A 22391-nucleotide genomic window follows, 5' to 3' on the forward strand; every position below is an offset into this window, starting at 1 on the left:
GGAGAGACGGCACTGCTATTGGCATTTTGGCTGGGACAATTCCTTATTATTATTATTATCAACTATTCTTTATCTCACAAAATGTTTATCATCCTTGGCTTTAGGAACTAAATGCCAGTAGTCATAGCCTACTGACAACATCATCTCTTATAACCTAATGACAATATCATCTGTTTCTTCCCACAGTGGATGGTACAAATCTTGGTTTAGAACTGCAGCTACACAGCTCAAAAGTAAATGTCAGGTCAGGCTTAATCTAGACATTCATAAAGTCAATAGTGTATCTGTTCCCTTCAGTTTGTTCCACTGTTTTCTCCACCAGCCAGCTCTGCTCTCAGATTGGCCCCCATAGAAACAATGGCTCCAGCAGTTTCAGATTTCACATTCCCAGCACATTTTCCAGAAGGAAACAGAATCCTTACCCTAGTATTCCCATCAAAAGTTCCCAGATCCCACTGTAATTAGACTGTTTTGGTCACATCCCATCCTAAAACAATACTGAATCCAGAGAGATGCAATGCTTTTATTGGCCTAACATTGATCACATGCTCCTCTGGTAGAGGGAGGGGCTGAAGTTGATTTCCCCAGGTTGAGGTGCAACCTTAAAGTGAAGATTAAAGGTTGTTGTGAAGGGGACAAGTTGAGAAATGAACACCAGGAATACAGTCAACAAATGTACACTGTAAGGTTGCTACTGAAAGTGTCAGTGCATGAATTGTTTGTTATCAACTAATGACAATATAAAAATATACTTACACCATAATATAAACCAACTGTATCCCTGAGTAGACTGCTGAGTTCAGCTGATATTTATTTCATAACACTTTCTCAATGAAACTGACATCCTGTGTCTCCTGAAAAGACACCTTGAGAAAACAGCACATCACCACTTTTGTGGTATTCCTACCAGATATGCACATAGGATTTGAATCTAATCAGGACAAAACATCAGACAAATCCAAATTGAAGAGCATTCTACAAAATAACTGACCCATACTCTTCAAAAACGTAAATGTTATAAAAGACCAAACAACAAAAAAATCGAGGAACTGTTTCAGAGTAAAGGAAACAGAAGAGACATGATAACTGAAAGCAATGTGTGATCTAGGATTTCATCTTGCCACTGAGGACTGGGAAATTGGCAAAATTTGCATAAGGTCTGTAGATTAGGTCACAGAATTCTGTCAATGATAATTTCCTGATTTTAACTGTGCTGTGGTTATGTAAGAGAATATCTTTGTTTTTAGAAAATAAGTGCTAAAATGTTTAAAGGTAGAGAGACATTTTTACAACTTCCTTACAAACTTGTATGTATGTGTGTGTATATGAGAGTGTATGTGGGAGGGGAATGGAGAGAGAGAAAGAGAGAAAAAGAGAGAGAATAATAAAGCAGATGTGGTAAAACATTAAATTCAGGAAATCTTGCTTAAAGGTATAAAATTCATTGTGCTATTCTTATAATTTTTCTGTAAGCCTGAATGTATATTTACTTAAAATTAAGCTAAAGTAAAATTTCAGAATCCATAAATAGCAGCAAAAATGAGGGTGTTTCTATTAAAATATTCACTCAATTTGGTCAAAATATATATGCCATTTTTTGGCTGCTGTCTCAAGGTTTAATTCTTGTTTTTGGAATGCATGATTATAAATATGTGCATGTAAGAAGAAAATCAACTATTTAAGATATAAATGTCCTGTGTTTTTTCAGGAAGCCAGAAAAACAGATACATAAACACAATCCTACAGTGTGAAAAGTGAAAATTTTGTGCTCATTTCATGAAATCTGAAATTTTAAAAAAAGTCCGCCCATTCTTCCAGAAAATAAAATGAAAACTCTTTAGAGATAATGTTGACACTTTTAAGAAACCAATCCAAAAAAACAAAAAAAAACCCTGCAAATTTGCTAGAACCCTGGGCCCTGCAAAAGTGGAAGAGTCTCACCCAGAGCCTATCTCCAGGGAGGCCCCATCAAATCTTTGGTCCACACTGATCACTGCCAAGATGCCCACTGGTACATGACTTACAATGACCACCACTTCCATGCCAGGCTTCAAGTCAAAGAAATTTCCACTAAACTTTTTCTGGGATCCCACCACCTTGGGTAGTCATTGTTGCCATTTTACTGCTCCCCACCCTCCCATGCTAAGGTACTGCCATTGAATGAGGCCCAAGTTCCCTCTCTACTTGTAGACTTATCCAGCTCTGTTAGTCTCTCTCACCAAATGAGTCTCTCTTCCCCTCTGCTACAATATACCCACCTCCAGAGGTGCCTGACTTCAGAAGACAAAAGCCAGCGAAGGCTGAAGGTAAGTTGTTTATATTTTCAGACTTATCACAAATCTTCCCTGAGGCAACAGTGGTCTCTATCCATCTATTAATAACTGCAGACTTGAAATGAAGGAAATATCTATAGAAGGTATAGGGGGAAAAAACAAAATGAGACATAATTTCACATTCACAAGAGAAGAATCTCTTTTGAAGAGAAAAAAGGAACATTTGTTTAGCAATTTTCCTAGTACAGTACCCTAATTTCATAACTATTGGTCATTTTTATTTAGCTCTGGAATGGAACGGTACCAGCTACTGCTTTAGGTGGTTGAAGTGAGCACTGTGGCTTCCCTGGTAGCTCAGCTGGTACAGAATCTACTTGCAATGCAGGAGACCCCAGTTCAATTCCTGGGTTAGGAATTCCCCTGGAGAAGGATAGGCTACCCACTCCAGTGTTCTTGGGCTTCACTGGTGGCTCAGACAGTAAAGAACCCACCTGCAATGTGTGAGACCTGGGTTTGATTCTCCCGTAGCCTCTGCAGAGGTCACCTGCAGCTTGATGGACAGTGGCCCTAATGGTTCTTCAGCATAGAATTCTTTACCTGAACACTTTCTCTGGCTGCAAGAGCATGAAGTACCACTGTCCTGTTAGGGGCAATTCTGAGGTATGTTCTCCATGCAGTCCAATATGATTACTAGCAAAGGTAACTATTGACCACTTGAAAATAGCTGTTTCAAACAGATATGCAACTTACATGTAAAATATGCACTGGACTTCAAAAACACTGTATGAAAAAAAGATACACTATCTCATTAATGTGTTTATTGATTATATATTATAATTATAATATTTTGGGCATATTTTGCTAAGTAAAATATAACATCAAAATTAATTTTGCCTAATTTTTAAAACTTTACTTATTAGAAAATTTAAAATTACATATGTGGTTTGCATTACATTTCTGTTGGACAACTTTGTATACAGTTTATTAAAGGTTCTCCAGCAGAAATGAGCTACAGTTGCCCACCCTAACAACCTGATCATTTTGACTCAATATTTTCCCCTTTCCTGAAAACACTAATTTGGGAATTGTGAGATTCTAAACAGGTTTTTCTGGATGGAGTTTGGTGTAGGTGAAATCATATTGAAATTTGTGTCTTTTGTTCTAGGGGTGGCAGTAAATTTGTACTTGGGAAAAGGCAGGTCTTTGGTTAAATGCATTTTTATAGATTTTTGGGTTTTATAAAGCAAAGGAGAAAATGAGAAGGGACATACTTAAGACAACGAGAAGGAGCAACTCTATATTTTGTGTGTGGGCATGTGTTCTCTCTGAACGGATTATGATGATGTGGCTGGTTTTTGCTTTCTTTTGAGACAGCTAGAGATAAAGTGTGGTGTGGGCCCTGGACCCTGAGAAGAAAGACAGGATGGAGGGAATATCCACCTGGAGACTATGAGACAAGCCTCAGATCATGATATCAAGGCAGAGTAAAGGACAGAGTTGACCTGCCAAGGAGCTCCTTTGGAAGGGCATGACTAATGGATTCCAGGAGAAATGGCATCTAATGTTTTGGCTTAGGTTTTCCTTTAGATAATCCTATTCATGTATGCATTAGTAAAGTTTTACAAAATGCCACAGCTGTGCTTTGAGCAATTAAAGATTAGGAGCCATGTCTAATGTCTTTGGGGCATAACTAGAGCGGGAAGAAAATAGCAACTAGATGAAGTGCTTGTAAGATAGCAATAGCCGGTGAGCAGAAAAACCTGAAGCAGTTATTTCAAGGAAAAACGTAATCAACAATCAGCTATTAATAGTAAGAATATGCTCATGTTTACTGAGCCAGACACACTTGAAGTAACATGTTCTAAGTATTTTTGTGGATTACCTCATTTTGTTCTCATGATAACCATATGACATGAGTCATATTATCACTACTTTATGGGTAGGAAAACTGAGATACAGAGATGCTTAAGTAACTTGATCAAGATCAAACAGCTACCAAGTGGCAGAGCCAAGGTACAAATCCTGGCAGTCACTTTTCTTCAGGGCCAGTCACCTTAACCACTATAATATCCTGTCTCTTGTGACAGGTTTGTGGATCAGTGACCTGTTCCCTGGAGATTTTCAAAAGTCAGATGGGAAATCTGATAAAAGACACTGCATGTCAGGCTGTTTGCAGAGGCTCTCAATTAGATTTAAAAAAATCAGCTTTGACAAAAGGTCTCAACTAGATAGAAAGTTTGAAAGTAGAGAACATATTTCATAAACTTCATATTCCTCATATATCTCTTATTATGACCTGTGCTTGGTAATATTTCTTATTTATTGATCAAACACATAAATATGAGAAATGTCCTTCATTTCTTTTTATCCCTAAATGTCTCAATATGTTGAACACTGACTTTTAAGCCATCCAGACTGTCAGCAATTTTCTTAGCACAGCTTTGATTGTATGATAGAATACTTACAGTATTCAAAGATAATGTTGACTAATTTGCTGATTTCAGATACACAACTTTTAAAATACTACCAAATGATATTAAATACTAGCTAAATCTAAACATAAACTCTAGGCAGTGAAATCCCCTTTATTGCTTTTTCAAGATACTGTCATTTTATTTAATCCAAGGATTACAAAACACAAGCTGCAGGGTTCAATAAGACTGTAGAGATCTTCCCTCTGCATAATGTAGTCTGGTCATTTTCCTTCACTGAATTGCTTATTCAAATGTCCTTAATTCTCATCAAATTGCTATTCAAAAGAACTAGAAAACAAAGATATTTCTAATACGTGGTGCCTGAATGAAGAAGGGGAAAGTTCAGCACTGGTTCCACTATTCCTTCCCGGGACCTGTTCTTTCCCTAGTGATTTCCCCATTCATTTGATATCCATTCCTAAACTTTCTGTTCCAAGAGGTTCTAGGCTTTTGGAAACCAAACTGGGAAGACCAGCAGGCTTTCAACTTCCCATTCAGCCATATATCCCTCCTGAGCAATAAGCAAAGGAAACTTTCTCTTGCATGGGAGGAAAGAAAGGGAAATTCCCTGGGAGGAAAAAAAAATGGTCACTATTTCAAAAGTAACTGTGTAAGGCATAATGTTTGGCATTTTGCATAGATTATTTTAGTTCATCTTCAAAAAACATGGACCAAAAAAAGTTTTTATTTTATTGCTTAATGTTGTAAATGCTATTATTCATCCTCATTTTAGAGTGAAGGAATGTGACGGCAGATTGGGCTACTTAGTAGGTATGATAAACAAGCTTCTCAGATGACCTTCTGGTCTTCACACCATCATTCCGTATCCTAGTGACTTGATTCTAACAAAAGGTATAGACAAGATGATGAGATGTCACCTTCAAGATTAGACTGTGCCCTCTCTGATGCTTTTCCAATTGTTCACTCTGATGGAAGCCAACAGTCATACTGTGAGGCCCACATCAGTGGCAAGGAACTAATGTCTCCATAATGGGCAGCAAGGACCTGAGGCTGCCAACAGCCATGTGAGGAATTGTGGAAGTTCATCTTCTCTCAGTTGGCTCTGAGATGACTGCAGCCCCAGCTAGCACCTTGACTGCAGCCTTGTGAGGGACCTGAACCCTGGGACAAGGCTAAGCTGCACTTGAGTCCTGACTCCCAGAAAATGTGAGATAATAAATGCAGTTTTAAGCATTAGCTTTAGAGTAATTTGTCATGTGACAAATTATATATGTGGTCAATTTAAACTTAGACAGTCTGGCTCTGGGCATCATGGTTCAGCCAGTATGCTCTACTGCTCCCTGGTACTTGGGATCATTCTCCCAGCCTCTCTCTCAAAGGCCAGCATTTGCAACCAGGCTCAGCACTCTCCCTCCACTTCCCAATGGCCCAGGTAGTGCTGAGATTCCAGAAGAGAGCACAGCTCATCTCCTTCTCTTGTACTAAAGGAAGAGTTCCTGTCTGCTCGCTTGTACCACGAAGTCATTATCGATCCCTCCTGTTGGATTATCATTTCATTTATTTTCTCTGTGTCTCTACTTTCTGTTTTAGTGCTTCTATGCTTCTTTTTTTGCTTTTCTTTGCTATTAGACCCCTTTGTTTTTTTCATCTCCCCTTTCTCCTGTAAATGGTTTTCTCCTGCCTCTGCTTTCATTTACAGAAAAAGCCACTATTTAACTTCTGGAAACTTTAACATTTGTCTGAGAAGGACAGCTTTCTGGAAACATCGTCAGGAAAAAAAAACACAGGTGGAGTGGGTGGGCAAACCCTCTTGGGCAAACTCTCTTCTTCAGTGGGTTTCTGTTCCTCCCCATTTCCCATATCAAAACATCCCCTGTGGCAGTTAAAAGCTGTTGGCCACCCCAATTAAAATGTTTTCATAGAAACTGTCAGAAATAGTTCCAAGAGCACTTTTAAGTTATTACATGTGGGTTACATAAGCACAGGCAGCTTTTTAAAACGTTCAAAATATGATATGAATTGAGTCACACAACAGTCAGTCAAAGCTTTGGCTTTCTGGTGTGACTAACAGGATCATCTGAGAATCAGGCATTCTGGACAAAAACATATCTTAAAGAAAATCAATTAAGAATATCTTTTGTTCCTGCCAAGAATCTGTACTCCCAGCTTTTTAAAATATTGCTATAATTACTTTGCATTTAGATTAACTGTTTTTAAGGATAGCTGTAACAGGACCAATCACATTACAGACTGGTTAGGGGAAGAAAAAGTAATTCTTTATTTGATTTAAACTAATCTTACCTTCCTCAAGAGTCCTCCCCACTGGGTTGTGTGGGGAAACAAAACAAACAAACAAAAAAACCCAAAAACTATTAAGACACTTCTGTAAACCCAAACAGATGGATTTAAACACCACTTTTTCTGTGTTTCTCATGATAATTCAAATGGTAGGCTAAGGAGATAGTGCTTCCTAGAGCTCTGCAGACATTTAGCACCCCTGCCTCTCCTCACCCCTACCTCCTGTAAAATTCCAGGAGTAGCTTTCATTAGCATGATGACAACCTTCACTGCCCTTACATAGTTCTAAACACCCCTTGAAGGTTAGTACTTCCCACTCTTCTAAAAAAACAAAAAGCAACCCAAGTATGCTCAGGTACTTAGGTAAACCTTTCCTGGTGACTCAGACAGTAAAGAATCTGCCTGCAGTGCAGGGGACCAGAGTTTGATCCCTGGGTTAGGAGGATCCCCTGGAGGAGGGCATGGCAACCCATTTCAGTATTCTTGCCTGGAGAATTTCATGGACAGAGGAGCCCGGAGGACTACAATCCATGTAGTCACAAACAGTCGGACATGGCCAAGTGACTAAAACTTTTTACTTACTTTTTTAACATGCTAGATCTATCCCTCCCTAACCCCCTCTCCAAGGTGGAATCTGGGCTTTACAGAAAAAGGGATTAGCAAGGATCCTCAGATCAGTACAGTGTTCCCAGGTCCTCTGGTCTCCATGGCAATGGTTATTACTCAGCTGGTTGGCCTTCACTGCTTTTAAAGTCAATAGCTAGTGTCATTCATGAGTTGATCTTGACATGTAAAGTTAACCCTGGTAAAGTTAACCCTGATACACAATTAAATGAGAATTATTCTCAAACGTAACATGTCAAGTATGACATAGTTGCACAGCTGATTTGTCCAATTATACTCAGGTAAAAAGGAGGAAATACTCTTATTGAAAAAAAAAAAAACTGAAAGTAAGGAGCCTCAGTAAAAATATCTCTTTCTCAATGCTTATGTATCAGTGGGTCAAATCCCAAAGGCAGAGTTTACTATACTGAAGATTTGAAATAGCTTCAGAAGAAAAGGAAATGGCTCTTTCATATATCTACAAAAAATAAAATGTTAAAATAATGCCAAAATATTGTGAATAAATTACTAAATTAATATTTCCCTCAATAATTTATTAACTCTTCTGAAATAACTCATATTTTGTTGGGCCTTGGATCAAGTAGTTAGCTTTGATGAAACATGTCTTCTTTTGGACAGAAAAGTGTCCTGGGAATCCTGACTTGGTACACTGATACAGTCCAAAGTTTCCTAAGCAATTTTACCTTGGAAGATTGTGCCCAAGACTCTTCTTTGAAATACCTGTAGTTCAGACTACTTAGTGCAATGTTTTTCACTGAGATTACATTTTGTTAATGACATAATCACTAGCCTGTTGTCTAAAACAGAGTTTCAGGCAAACTTCAGAGAGAAGCAGAAACCTGTTTATTAATGAGACTGAATTGCTGTGGAATTTACTATAGTACCAATAACATCAAAACGAAAGAGAGAAAAATTCTCTATTAGGTATTTCATAGGAGTTTAGTCAATGTTTCCCATGAATCTATTATGGATGTGAGGGCAATGACAAATTTCCAGGTTTTTCCTTACAATCTCTGAAATTCTTATATGAACTTAACCCAGGGAAAGATGAGACCTCTTCTGATCTGTCAGTTCTTCCCATGCAATACTTACACTGCCGTGCTCAGTTGCTCAGTTGTGTCCAACTCTGCAGCCCCTGGACTGTAGCCTACCAGGCTCCTCTGTCCCAGGGTTTTTTAAGCAAGAATACTGGAATAGGTTGCCATTTCCTCCTCCAGGGGGTCTTTCCAACCCAGGGATCAAAACTGTGTCTCCTGCATCTCCTGTTTTGGTAGGCAGATTCTTTACCACCGAACCACCTGGGAAGCCCCAATTTTTACAATAGCGGTGAGCTAATTAAGAAATACAGAACACACCAAACAAACTTAATTATTTCTAGTGTTAGTACTTAATGTAGCAGATATAGGATTGCATCTTTAAGACGTTGAGATCCCTCTTCAAGAAAGGACTCATGGCCTCTAGCTATTAACTCCTTCAGGTTTGGCCTCAGCTTTTGAGGTCAGGTCATGCCCTTCTTTGGGTGGCCTCAGCCAATGACCAAGCAAAATGTGCTATAAAGGCCTAGACTTTCACCCAATGCAACACTCTTCTAAAAGCTAATCTTCACTTTGGACCTTACTGTTGGGCTTTCAGAGACTTTGTCAGATCTGTATTGTGATCTGTTGACTCTTCTGTTCAGTCTTTTTTCCTGTCCTTTCTTTTCACAGGTGTTACTCCCCCAACACACCTTTTATTCTCCTTTCCATTTCTTAGAACTGGCATATTAGTAGCAGGAAGGACCCAAAAAAGCAAGTGGTAAATTGAGATTTTGAAACCAGACCCCTCACTTCCTGATTGGCAAAAAAAAAAAAAGATTCCATTCCAGTTGGTATATGGGGAACAATTAGTACTTGGCACAATATGGCAGTGTGAGAGCTAAAACTTTTCACTGGTAGCGAGCACTGTAATATAATACCAGATGGGGAGAGTTTGTGGACTTTGGGACATCCTCGTGAAATATAGAATTAAACACTCTCTATTCTGAATGGGTGAAGCAAATGTCCTGCTAGGATGACTCCCAGACAGCTGGAGAAAGTAATGGCTCATGGCAAGAAAAGGAAATGCCTGACCTGCCAGAGCTGACTCTGGAGAAAAGACATAAAAAACTCAGGGAAGTGGAAATGCTGAAGTGAATATATTATGTGAGGCCAGAAAACCTACCAGAAAATTATTTTGCACAGGAGGACCCAAAGGACACATCATCCCGAAATGCCAACAGGACTGTGCTAGTAAGAGAGATACCAGCATCACAAAGAAAGACATCCAAAGCTGGCTTCTATTTACAGTGCAGGGTTGCCTACAGGACAGCCTTCCATGGAACTTGGTTTATTAGTAGCAGTGAGGATAACGGGGCCCTGAAGCAATAGAGGATGAGCAACACCTAACCCTCAGAAGCTAGGAAGTCACAATTACAGTGACAAGAATGTAAAGGCAGCAGCCAAGAGGGAATTGTGAAGATGGTTAACAGAATATGGTGATACTAGGGGCAAAATATGGGCTTCCCTGGTGATTCAGTGGTAAAGAATCTGGCTGCAATGCAGGAGAAATGGGTTTGAGATGGCAGGTTCAATTTCTGGGCTGGGAAGATCCCCTAGAGAAGGAAATGGCAACCCAGCCCAGTATTCTTGCCTGGGAAATCCCATGGACAGGGGAGCCTTGTGGGCTACAATCCAGGGGGTCAAAACAGTCAGACATAATTTAGCAACAAAACCACCACCACCACGGGCAAAATATTTGTGCAGCCAATGCGAGTGCTGCTCACATGCATGATTAAAAGAAGGAATGGATGAGCAGGAGGCTGAGGGTGGTTGTCCCAATAAACAGTCACACTTTCCTGTCAAGTTCCTGTACCTGTACCAGTTTTCAAACCACTGGCTGAAGACTTAGCTGGGTCTCATGAAGAAGCACCCTGAAATACCATATCACGTATATATTGTAGAGACTCCTTTGACCTTTTCTAAAAGGGACTCACTTGCAGTTATTTGAATGACTATACACAGGTAAAGGGAAGTACCCATATATTACAAGGACTATTAGTTACAAGTGAAAGTTGATATTGATACCTGAAGATTTGAAGAACATCATGTCTCTTCAACCCCAGTTATATACTTTGGAGTAATTTTCACATATTGTTCTTCACTTGTGGAGTAAGAGCTATCATATTTGGGGAAAGTCAAGTATAGGTCTTTGAAACTGCCTCTTCTGCCCAAGAGAGTAAATCTAAAACAATAAATCACAATGCTAGGGTATGGTGGCGATAAAAGATACAGGCATAATAGCTTCCATCACATCTCCATTTCACTTGACAATCTGGCACCCTCAGAAACCAGGTGAACTAGAAGAATGACTGCAGACTACCACAAGTTCAACCAAGTAGCAGCCGCAGCTGCAACTGCCATGCCAAGCACAGTAGCACTGCTAAAGCAGGATATTTAGATAGACTTCACATGGTATATGGGCTTCCCTTGTGGCTCAGCTGGTGAAGAATTCGCCTGCAATGCAGGAGACCTGGGTTCGATCTCTGGGTTGGGAAGACCCCCTGGAGAAGGGAAAGGCTACCAACTCCAGTTTTCTGGCCTGGAGAATTCCATGGACTTTATAGTCCACAGGCTCACAAAGAGACACAGTTGAGCGACTTTCACTTTCACATGGTATGTGGCCACTGATTTGGAGAAGGCTTTCTTTTCTACCTTGACTAAGAAAGACAACTAGAAATAATTGTCCATATGAAATTGTTAATTATTAATGTCCACATGAAATAAACTGAAAATAACATGCACTGACAGTCTAGCCCTATTAGCTCTCCTCTTTCATATATAGTCCAAAGAGATCTAGGTCATCTGGAGATTCTGGATAAGGTCCTTAAGATCCATTATAACAATGAAATCATGCTGATATAACAGACTGAGCGAGAGGTGGCTAGTGTGCTGGAGGTTTGTGCTACAGAGAGTAGGAAATGAACCCTATGAAGAATCAGGGCCCTGTCCTTTTATTAGGCGTTTTAAGAGTACAGTATTCTGGGAAGTGCTAGAACATCCTTTTCAAAGTAAAACAGAAACTAACTTCTCTTGCATCGCCTACAATAAAGAAGAAAGCACAAGACCTAGGAAGCTGCTTTGGGTTCTGTAAACAATGCATTCCAGACCTCAGACTACATTCCTGCCCCATAATACCTAGTGCAACATGGCACAAGAAAGGGCTTTGCAGCAGGTATGAGTTCTAGTGCAAGCACCCTAAATTGGACTAAAGGAACTGGCAGATCCTATGGCATTAGAATTGTCAGTTTCCAGAAAAGATGCAGTATGAAGTTTATAGGAACCTTAGTAGGAAAATCATGGTTCAGGTTTCTGGGATTCTGGATCAACGTTGTACAACTTTTGAAAAATAGTTGCTATGCTGAAGCATAGCACAGGGATGCTATGCTAAAGAGGGAGTACTTGACCATGACACTTGCACTGTGCTTAGTCACTCAGTCCTGTTCAACTTTTTGCAACCTTTGCATCTTCTGTCGTCTCCTGCATTGCAGGCAGATTCTTTACCCACTGAGCCACTGGGGAACCTCACTGAGATATTTAGTGGTATAAAATGAGATATATCTTGCTGAACATACTATGTCATAAATTCTGGAGACCCAGTCACAATTCATCATCAGATGCAAGTATTGTATTTGGTGTAGGAGGGTGCCTGTGACCATGGCTCCATTGGTTGCACCACATGCTGCATGTCCCAGGAGCTGGTCGCCTAATAAAACACTGGAATGCCCTGCTGAGAGTGAAGTTCAAGCAGTTACTAAGAGACAATACTCTGGAAAGATGAGATGCTGTCCCCCAGGATGCAGTAGACCTTGATATGGCTCAGGGTCCCAAAAAGAAACAATACATGGGGCCAGAAAGCAGTGGATTAAAACAGGAAGAGCCCCATTTATCATATTCCCAATTATTCACTAATGGACATCGTGTTTTCCATTGCTGTAGTTCTGAATTTGTGGAATTAGAAGTCCTAGTCATCGGAGGTGGCGTCTTCCTGCTAGGGGACAAAGTAAAGGTCCTACTGAACTAAGCTTCATCTGCTGCCTGGGAACTTTGGCCTTTTTTTCAGGGACAAGTAGGCAGGAAGAAGAGTCAACACCCTGGCAGAAGAAGCTAATTCTGATCAACAGGAGTAAGTAGGCTTCAACGGGGGCAAGTAAGAATATGTGTGGTACTAACGTGATCCACTTGGGAACCTCTACTTTGCCCAACAGTGACTGTAAATGGACAAGTACAACAACATCTGCCTGAGAAAGGGATTGTTACCTGAGGCTCAAGTTTCTCAGCACTTAAGGTTTTCACATTACCAATTTAATTATTGACACCAGAGGAGGTGGTAGATAAAAGAGAGGAAAATTTAGAATCAATAGTGGAGAAGACAATTAAGTGATGAGTTCAGTTGTGGCTCCTGCACAGACCAACTACAAAGATGGGAACTGCAGTTTGTCCCACAAACTTCTGTCTTTGAAGTTTCTGTTCAGGAAGAAAACAGTTCTGTGAATGTGCATGGAGAGTGAATCTACATGCAAGGGGTGGACTGTGACAAATGCAGAAATGTGATGCTCAGGTATCTCTTCAATAAAAGGCCTTTTGCCTGTTTACGAAGAATGTGGTTAGGTGACAGCCTCAGATTTTGAGTTGAGGTCACTGGCTTCTTGGGGAGACTCCAGCCAAAAACTAAGCAAGACTGTGCTGCAAAGGCCTTGCCATTTTTATTCCAAGGAGGGACTCTTCATCTTTGCTCTGAGTTACCTCTATTCCATCTATTGATAGTTTTCTCCATTTACCTTTTTTTTTTTTTTTACATTCTTAATTCTATCACTGTTTGCTTCCTTGAGGACACAAATGACAAACCTAATCTTTCCCAGTTCCATCCAGCTACCCTTGGTTCTTTCCTATTTCGATCAATAATTGTAGGGGTGGTATTGTGCTTTGTTCATGTATGTATACAAATGTTTACCAGATTCATCTCCTATGCCACGTATTAGTAGAACTGAAATCTATTCACTTAAATATTTTAAGACATCAAAATGTACCTTAAACTATGCCAAATATCTTAAATATAAAGAAGGATAAATAATACTATTATATAGCAGGAATGATCACAAATGCATCAAAGGTATCAATTAATACAATCCTTAAAACTGTTCTAGGGGGTAGGTACTATTATTATTCCAATCCAACTGATCAGGAAATGGGCACACAGTGTGAAGTAACCTGCCTAAGGTCAGTCGTCCATGAGTATAACAATTGATTCCTGATTTAAACGTAAGCTGTTCTGCTCCCACGTCTTCATCCAAAATCATTTTACTTTTCTACTTCTAGAAAGGCTTGAGGAGTACCAGAACTCTAAAATTATAATAGTTCAGTCTTAGAGAAACCAGGCCTGACTTATGCACGGTTGAGGAACTTAAAGGTACAGTTGTTTCAGGAAAGGTAAGTTTCAGGGAAAAAATGCAAAAAAGCAAAATGGCTGTCTGAGGAGGCCTTACAAATAGCTGGGAAAAGAAGAGAAGTGAAAAGCAAAGAAGAAAAGGAAAGATATACTGATTTGAATGCAGAGTTCCAAAGAATAGCAAGGAGAGATAAGAAAGCCTTCCTCAGCAGTCAATGCAAAGAAATAGAGGAAAACAATAGAATGGGAAAGACTAGAGATCTCTTCAAGAAAATTAGAGATACCAAGGGAAAATTTCATGCAAAGATGGGCACAATAAAGGACAGAAGTGGTATGGACCTAACAGAAGCAGAAGATATTAAGAAGAGGTGGCAAGAATACACAGAAGAACTGTACAAAAAAAGATCTTCACGACCCAGATAATCATGATAGTGTGATCACTCACCTAGAACCAGACATCCCAGAATGTGAAGTCAAGTGGGCCTTAGAAAGCATCACTACAAACAAAGCTAGTGGAGGTAATGGAATTCCAGTTGAGCTATTTCAAATCCTGAAAGATGACGCTGTGAAAGTGCTGCACTCAATATGCCAGCAAATTTGGAAAACTCAGCAGTGGCCACAGGACTGGAAAAGGTCAGTTTTCATTCCAATTCCAAAGAAAGGCAATGCCAAAGAATGCTCAAACTACCACACAATTGCACTCATCTCACATGCTAGTAAAGTAATGCTTAAAAATCTCCAAGCCAGGCTTCAGCAATATGTGAACCATGAACTTCCAGATGTTCAAGCTGGTTTTGGAAAAGGTAGAGGAACCAGAAATCAAATTGCCAACATCTGCTAGATCATTGAAAAAGCAAGAGAGTTCCAGAGAAACATCTATTTCTGCTTTATTGACTGTGACAAAGCCTTTGATTGTGTGGATCACAATAAACTGTGGAAAATTCTGAAAGAGATGGGAATATCAGACCACCTGACCTGCCTCTTGAGAAACCTATATGTAGATCAGGAAGCAACAGTTAGAACTGGACATGGAACAACAGACTGGTTCCAAATAGGAAAAGGAGTCCGTCAAGGCTGTATATTGTCACCCTGCTTATTTAACTTATATGCATTGTACATCATGAGAAACGCTGGGCTGGATGAAGCACAACCTGAAATCAAGATTGTCAGGGGAAATATCAATAACCTCAGATATGCAGATGACAGCACCCTTACGGCAGAAAGTGAAGAAGCACTAAAGAGCCTCTTGATAAAAGTGAAAGAGGAGAGTGAAAAAGTTGTTTTAAAACTCAACATTCAGAAAACTAAGATCATAACATCCAGTCCCATCATTTCATGGCAATTAGATGAGGAAACAGTGGAAACAGTGGCAGACTTTATTTTGAGGGGCTCCAAAAATAACTGCAGATAGTGACTGCAGCCATGAAATTAAAAGACGCTTGCTCCTTGGAAGAAAAGCTATGACCAACCTAGACAGCATATTAAAAAACAGACATTGCTTTGCCAACAAACGTTGTCTAGTCAAGGCTATGGTTTTTCCAGTAGTCGTGTATGGACGTGAGAGTTGGACTATAAAGAAAGCTGAGCGCCAAAGAATTGAACTGTGGTGTTGGAGAAGACTCCTGAGAGTCCCTTGGACTGCAAGGAGATCCAACAAGCCCATCCTAAAGGAAATCAGTCCAGAGTGTTCATTGGAAGGACTGATGGTGAAGCTGAAACTCCAATACTTTGGCCACCTGATGCGAAGAACTGACTCATTGGAAAAGACCCTGACGCTGGGAAAGATTGAGGGCAGGAGGAGAAGGGGGCGACAGAGGATGAGATGGTTGGATGGCATCACGGACTCAATGGACATGAGTTTGACTAAACTCCGGGAGTTGGAGATGGACGGGGAGGCCTGGCCTGCTGCAGTCCATGGGGTCGAAAAGAGTCAGACACAATTGAATGACTGAACTGAACTGAAGTTTCCAAAACAGTAACAAGTCATTTAACACTTATGTTTTGTAACTTTTGAAAAATCATGATTAAGAAAATGCTTTTACTGATTACCTCAGACTTCTATTTCCAAGTCCGTCAGAAAATTTTCTCCTGTGTCTCGCCAGCTGGTTGGTACCTTTACCTATAATAGAGGTATCATCTCATGTACACAATTAGTTTTTCCTTATTACTTCACTCCGTTTGTGGTCCAATATTCTTCTATTCACTTAGGATTGCAATCTTGGAACCTGGTAGGCACTTAACATTTGTTACAGTTGGTAACATTTTTGGTTTATCTATTGTAAAAAGTCTAAAAAGGTGTCTGGTTTCCTTAAGAATTTCACAGAAAAGTGGCTACACTAAAGTCTCCTTTTTTTGTCAACTGCAGAGAAATAAGTTTACAGTAAATCTTAAAAATTCTTAAGAGAAATCTAGGTTGCCGGTGAGCTTCCAGAGCGAACTCTATGATCCTTATCCAGAGGAACTATAATTCCCGTCGTGCATTGCTGCCTTTTCAGCCTACAACTGATGCGTCATTTCCGCCCTCATTGGCGGTGGGTTCTGGGTTTTGTAGTTTATGTCTCTTTTGTCGCCGTCTTGGGAAGGGAAAAGTGTGGCCGGATCGACGGCTCTGAATCTGGTATTACAAAACAATGTTTAAAATAAGTTAATGCAATAACGTATCAGAGTCAGTTTAGCGTCAAGTTTTTATGTATTTCACGTTCCGCCTTCTTCCTACTGCGGAGCCCGGGAAGGGGAAGTGACGTGCTTCCGGTGTAATGGCGGCGCGGTGGAGCTCCAGGTAAGGAGTTGGGGTTGCAGGTTGCCTGGCCGGGTGGGAAATGAAGGGGCCCCAGGAGTAGGTGCCGGGTCGCTGGTACGGCCGTGGACGGTTTTCGGGTGCGCTTGGGTCTCCCGCCGCGCGTGGTGGCCCGCGAGGTTGGACTCCTGAGTGTCGGTCGGGCCGCAGAGCCCCAGTGAGTGGGATGGGGAGTGCGCGGTGGGATGTAGAGTGCCTGCGCGGACAGTGTAGCTTCCTCGGGAGGTCCCTGGAGCTGTCTCTCCGCGGTGGCTTTTATTGTGGAATCCAGCACCAGCGTGGGTACCCTTTCCTTTCATGTGAGGTGTGTTTTGGGCGCGGATCACTTGGAGTCTCTCGAGTCCTTGGTTCGTGGCCCAAGGCCCCTTTCTTAGTGCCTGCGGCCCCGAACCATAGGTGTGAGATTAATGAATCGTGGTTTATTAAAAAGCTGTGGAAGTTCTCCTCTCATTCCTCTTTCCGGCGAAGTATTTTTGTGACTGCATCTTGAAAATTTCATGAGTCGTTTCTTTTTCATCATTTACCACTTAGTTCTGAGGACTGTTCGTTCATTATTATGTATGTTCTTCCTCTGTTATCCTTTATCCTTACATAACTTGTTTTTCAGTCGGTCCGTCGTGTCCTACTCTTTGCGACGCGATGGACTGCAGCACGCCAGGCTTCCCTGACCGTAACCATCTCCCGGAGTTTGTTCAAACTGGTGTTCATTGAGTCAGTGATGGCATCCAACCATCTCGTCCTCTGTCGTTCCCTTCCGATTTCAATCTTTCCCAGCGTTAGGGTCTTTTCCATTGAGTCGTCTCTTCGCATTAGGTGGCCAAAATATTAAGAGTTTCTGCTTCAACGTCAGTCCTTCCAATGAATATTCAGGACTGATTTCCTTTAGGATTGACTGGTTGGATCTCTTTGCTGTCCAAAGGATTTTCAAGAGTCTTCTCCAACACCACAGTTCAGAAACATCAATTCTTTGGCGCTCAGCTTTCTTAATGGTCCAGTTCTCACATCCATACATGACTTACTGGAAAAACCATAGCTTTGACTAGACTGACCTTTGTCGCCAAAGTAACGTCTCTGCTTTTTAATATGTTCTCTAGGTTTTTCATAGCTTTTTTCCCAAGAAGCAAGCGTCTTGTAATTTCATGGCTGCAGTCACCAGCTGCAGTGATTTTGGAGCCCCCCAAAATAAAATGTGTCACTGGTTCCTGTCTTCCACCATCTATTTGCCATGAAGTGATGGGACTGGATGCCATGATCTGTTTTTTGAATGTTGAGTTTTAAGCCAACTTTTTCACTCGCCTCTTTCACTTTCATCAAGAGGCTCTTTAGTTCTTCTTCACTTTCTGCCATAAGGGTGGTGTCATCTGCATATCTGAGGTTATTGATGTTTCTCCCAGCAGTCTTGATTTCAGGTTGTGCTTCATCCAGCCCTGTATTTAGCATGATGTACTCTGCATATAAGTTAAATAAGCAGATTGACAGTATATAGCCTTGAGATACTCCTTTCCCAATTTGGAACCAGTCTCTTGTTGTTCCATGTCCGGATCTAACTCGCTTCTTGACCTACCTACAGACTACTCAGGAGGCAGGTAAGATGGTCTGGTATGCCCATCTCTGGAAGAATTTTCCCGTTTGTTGTGATCCACGCTGTCAAAGGCTTTGGCGGCGTCAGTAAAGCAGAAGTAGATGTTTTTCTGAAACTCTCGTGCGTTTTCTGTGATCCAGCAATTTGATCTCTGGTTCCTCAGCCTTTTCTAAATCCAGTTTGAACATCTTGAAGAAGACTGGCTTGGAGACTTTTGAGCATTACTTTGCTATCATGTGAGATGAGTGCAATTGTGTGGTAGTTTGAGCGTTCTTTGGCATTGCCTTTCTTTGGGATTGGAATGAAAACGGACCTTTTCCAGTCCTGTGGCCACTGCCAAGTTTTCCAAATTTGTTGGCATATTGAATGCAACACTTTAACAGCATCATATTTTAGGACTTGAAATAGCTCAGCTGGAATTCCATCACATCCACTAGCTTTGTTTATAGTGATGCTTCCTAAGGCCCACTTGACTTCACATTTCAGGATGTCTGGCTCTAGGTGAGTGATCACACCATCATTAAGTTAGGTGTGTCCCTAACTTGATGTAAGTCACTGCTAGCCTACAGCTAGTTTAAGAAGGAAGTGGATTTTGCTAATATAGCTGATCCCACTAGTGACTTTGAGGGCTTTGACTAGTGACTTTGAGGACTTCCTTGTTGCATTTCTCTACTTCTCTGTGTAAATCTGAGAATCCTAGCATGTGAGGGTAATGGAACAAAAAGCCCTCTTGGCCTATTAGTTTCAGCACACCTTCAGACTTTAATAAGCCTGTAGCCTAAATATTTTATCTCAGTATATTCATTTCTCAAGTGGACATTGAAAGAGACATTCCAAGGCCTACAAGGAAGTTCATACTTTCAAAGCCTTTACTTCAAGAGTAATATACCATGGGAGGAAGCAATGATTAAAGCAAGCCTTTGCTATTTGTAGCTAAGCTAAATCTTTTCCCAGTGAACAGATACCAAAAATTGGTGTGGGTTGCCTCGCCCGGGGGACCTGTGGGTTCCTTGATTATGAAATAGGTTGGCTAATGGGAGGGTGAGACCCAGTGGAGGTTCATCTTTTGACTTTGAGCTTAACTCATAAATGGATCAGACTAGAGTTCAGTACTTTCACCGTGAAAGCTACCCTGTGAGTCCTTTCCTGAATTAGTTTATCAGGACAAGTTTATTCTAGACCTGATGACAGGAGCCTCTGGTATAGAATGTAGTGCTGTATTTAGGGGCTACTTTATAAACTTCTCTGTGGAGGCCACTCCCTCAAATTTTCTTTAAAATTTAGAATATGATTTACTAAATGGCTCTTTCGTTTAGTCATTAGCAAGCCCACTTTCAAAGCTGTACTGTGAGAGTTGAGAGAACATGTCTGGCCTTTATACTTAAGTAAGGCAAGCTGATGAATGCATTTTGGGGAGGGGGGAACAAAGTGGTATGAATGAAGGCATGCAATGTTCTCAGTGTTCTCAGCAGTTAGACCTGTTTGAGTAAGTTGAAGTAACTACACCTGGAGGGTCAGATTTCCTCTTGGATTGGAACTGGTAGGAAAGGAACTGATCCTTTTTTCATCTCAATAGGGAAGTATATTAAAGCTGCTCTCCAGGTTAACCGAGGGAGGGTGGCGGTGAAGACAGGTAAGGTTTGGCTCCTCATGGTACTGTCTTGATTCAGTTGATGACAACAGCTTGGCCATTCCTAGAAGTAGGGGTTGATATGTGGGATAAGACTGTTGTGGTATTCCTTCGTAAAGAAGTTGACAAATATCATTATAGGGAGTTCTTCATAGGAAGAATTAGGAACAATCATCAAAAGCTTACACACCTCCTTTTATATTTGATTTTAGAATTGGAACCTATTAAGTAGCAGGCACTGTCCTAAGTTGTGGATATATAGCAGTGACCAAGAACTTCAAGGATCCAATGTTCTACAAGGTCTTTCATGCCTCTGAGTCCTTATACGTGCTATCTCACTGCCTGAATGACCTACTTGTCCTTCAAAATCCAGCTTCTAGACCGATTTCTTTCTGTGTTCCCCAGACCCACTTACTTGCCCTTCCATTTTCTAATAGTATTGTGTTTATAACATTGCTGTAGCACTTAGATTGCTCTGCTCTGCCTGATAATAGGAACTCTTGTCTCATACCTCAGTGCCTTGTGTGCAGCTTAACATATATCTCCCTTCACAAGATACAGACACTGCCTTTGACCCTCTATTCTTAATTTGCTTCCAAAGAATTGGGGGGTAAAGTAAAAAGAAAAAGACCATGACCATCCTGCTTTTTCTCAACCTTTTACTTTCTCTAAGTGCTTTTCTGAACCACTTTTTAATATAAATATCAGTTCTTTTCATTCTGTTTTCCTGTTTCTCCCATAAAAAAATTTTTAAGTTATAAAAAAACCTCACAAAGGAGACTTTCCTCACAGATGCAAACTTTAAAAACAAAATGAAAAACGTACTGTTCAGTGGGTGATTAGAAGCGCTGGAGCTGTTTCTTTGCCACACAAAGTGTATATTAAGTGTTGAGGGTTATGTAGGTTTTACATGTAAGGTTTTTTGTCTCTTCTTTGTTATCGTGACAATGGGTATAAATTTAACTTAATCACAGATCAGTAAAACCCATACTGATAATATTTGTTCAGTGAATCAGGTGCTGGGATTAATGAGGAAAGTTGAATTCTGCTGAATTCTGCTGAATTTGGCCACTTGAGCTGTGAACCAAGTGAAGTGTGGGGAAACTAGAAGGCAAGATGAGGTGGGCTTAAGAGGGTTTGAGTACAGGTGATTAAAGGCATAGTAGCAGTGGACATGTCCCTTGTGTGTGTGTGTGTGCTCAGTCGTGTCTGACACTTTGTGACCCCCTGGACTGTAGCCCACCAGGCTCTTCTGTCCATGGAATTTTCCAAGTAAGAATACTGGAGTGGGGTTGCCATTTCCTGCTCTAGGAGTATCTTCTTGACCCAGGGATCAAACTCACATCTCTTGCATCACCTGTATTGGCAGGCGGATTCCTTACAACTGCACCACCTGGGAAGCCCCAGAGATATCCCTTAAGATTTGTTTTTATTCAGTTAACAAGAACTGCTACCAAAGAACTCTTTTCTATTAAAGAATAATATAAGGAGACTGATGGTAGATACAGTAGGCATTGAGACAGAATTTTCATTTTAAAAACTTAGAAGGAAATTTGGAAAGTGTGAAATAATACAATTATATTGTAGTAGAATGTGCTTTTAATTTAAGGCCTGGATCTCTCTCTGGGCAGCATTGCAGGTATTTAAAGAATCCTTTTGCTCTGTGTAGGTAGAATGCAGTGGAGCCCTACAGGTTAGTAGTATGTGTTTTAGAGACAAGTTGGGAAAGTCCTCATAGTCTGGAGATAAAGAAGACCTATGAGAAATCTTATTAGAGAGGTCAAAACTATTTTGCCTTCTTCTAAAATGAAACTAAGGATTATCTTATAGGATCTTCCCTAAATGGAGCCTCCCCCTTACTTTTCTCCTGTATACAGTGGCAGAGAGAATGGGGAGAAATGGGCAGATTTGATTCTGTCTCCTGTTAACTGAGAAAGTAGGATCAGTTAGATTTGATGACTGACTGGGAATGAGGAAATTGTCACTTGGCTAGTTTTACAGGTAATATTTTAGAGGAAGTGCTGGTTTGAGGAGAGGAGGAAATGAGTTCCAATTTGGAGTTCTGTAGTTCAGCAGGCTTTTAGTGCATCCACACAGAGGTTTCTATAAGCATTTGGAGGTAAAGGTTTGGAACACTGTAGAAAAGGTTGGATGAAGTAAAATCCTTCTTATGAATATTAGCCTAAGATGTGAAAGTGGAAATGGTCTTCCAGAGAGAATGTGGAGAAAGAAAAGATAAGAACTATTCATTTGTTCATTTAATGAGTATTGAGAGACTTCTGGGGTTATA

The 22391-nt window shown here is 40.6% G+C and overlaps 1 protein-coding gene and 1 long non-coding RNA gene across 6 annotated transcripts in view; one reads left to right on the forward strand and one right to left on the reverse strand.

Moving 5' to 3' along the window:
* Positions 1 to 506: 506 nt before the first annotated feature.
* LOC145541866 (uncharacterized) lies at positions 507 to 16593 on the reverse strand. Its single transcript, XR_014079368.1, has 3 exons — positions 16142 to 16593; positions 2259 to 2407; positions 507 to 866 (listed from the first exon to the last, which is right to left on the reverse strand). It is a non-coding gene; the product is annotated as an uncharacterized LOC145541866 (long non-coding RNA).
* Positions 16594 to 16831: 238 nt separating this feature from the next.
* The window catches only part of CWC22 (CWC22 spliceosome associated protein), a 63932-nt gene continuing 58372 nt past the window's right edge, over positions 16832 to 22391 (forward strand). For 2 of the 5 annotated variants that reach the window (XM_081579467.1, XM_081579472.1), the window contains exon 1: positions 16832 to 16871. The gene's annotated coding sequence lies outside the window, so the exon portion shown is untranslated. Of the gene's footprint in view, positions 17194 to 22391 lie in introns of all 5 variants that reach the window. The other 3 variants (XM_081579468.1, XM_081579471.1, XM_081579470.1) reach the window with 3 other exon arrangements.

The sequence above is a fragment of the Giraffa tippelskirchi genome, chromosome 3 (genome assembly GCF_054371585.1).
Source record: "Giraffa tippelskirchi isolate mGirTip1 chromosome 3, T2T-mGirTip1v1.2.pri, whole genome shotgun sequence".
Classification (NCBI taxonomy): domain Eukaryota; kingdom Metazoa; phylum Chordata; class Mammalia; order Artiodactyla; family Giraffidae; genus Giraffa; species Giraffa tippelskirchi.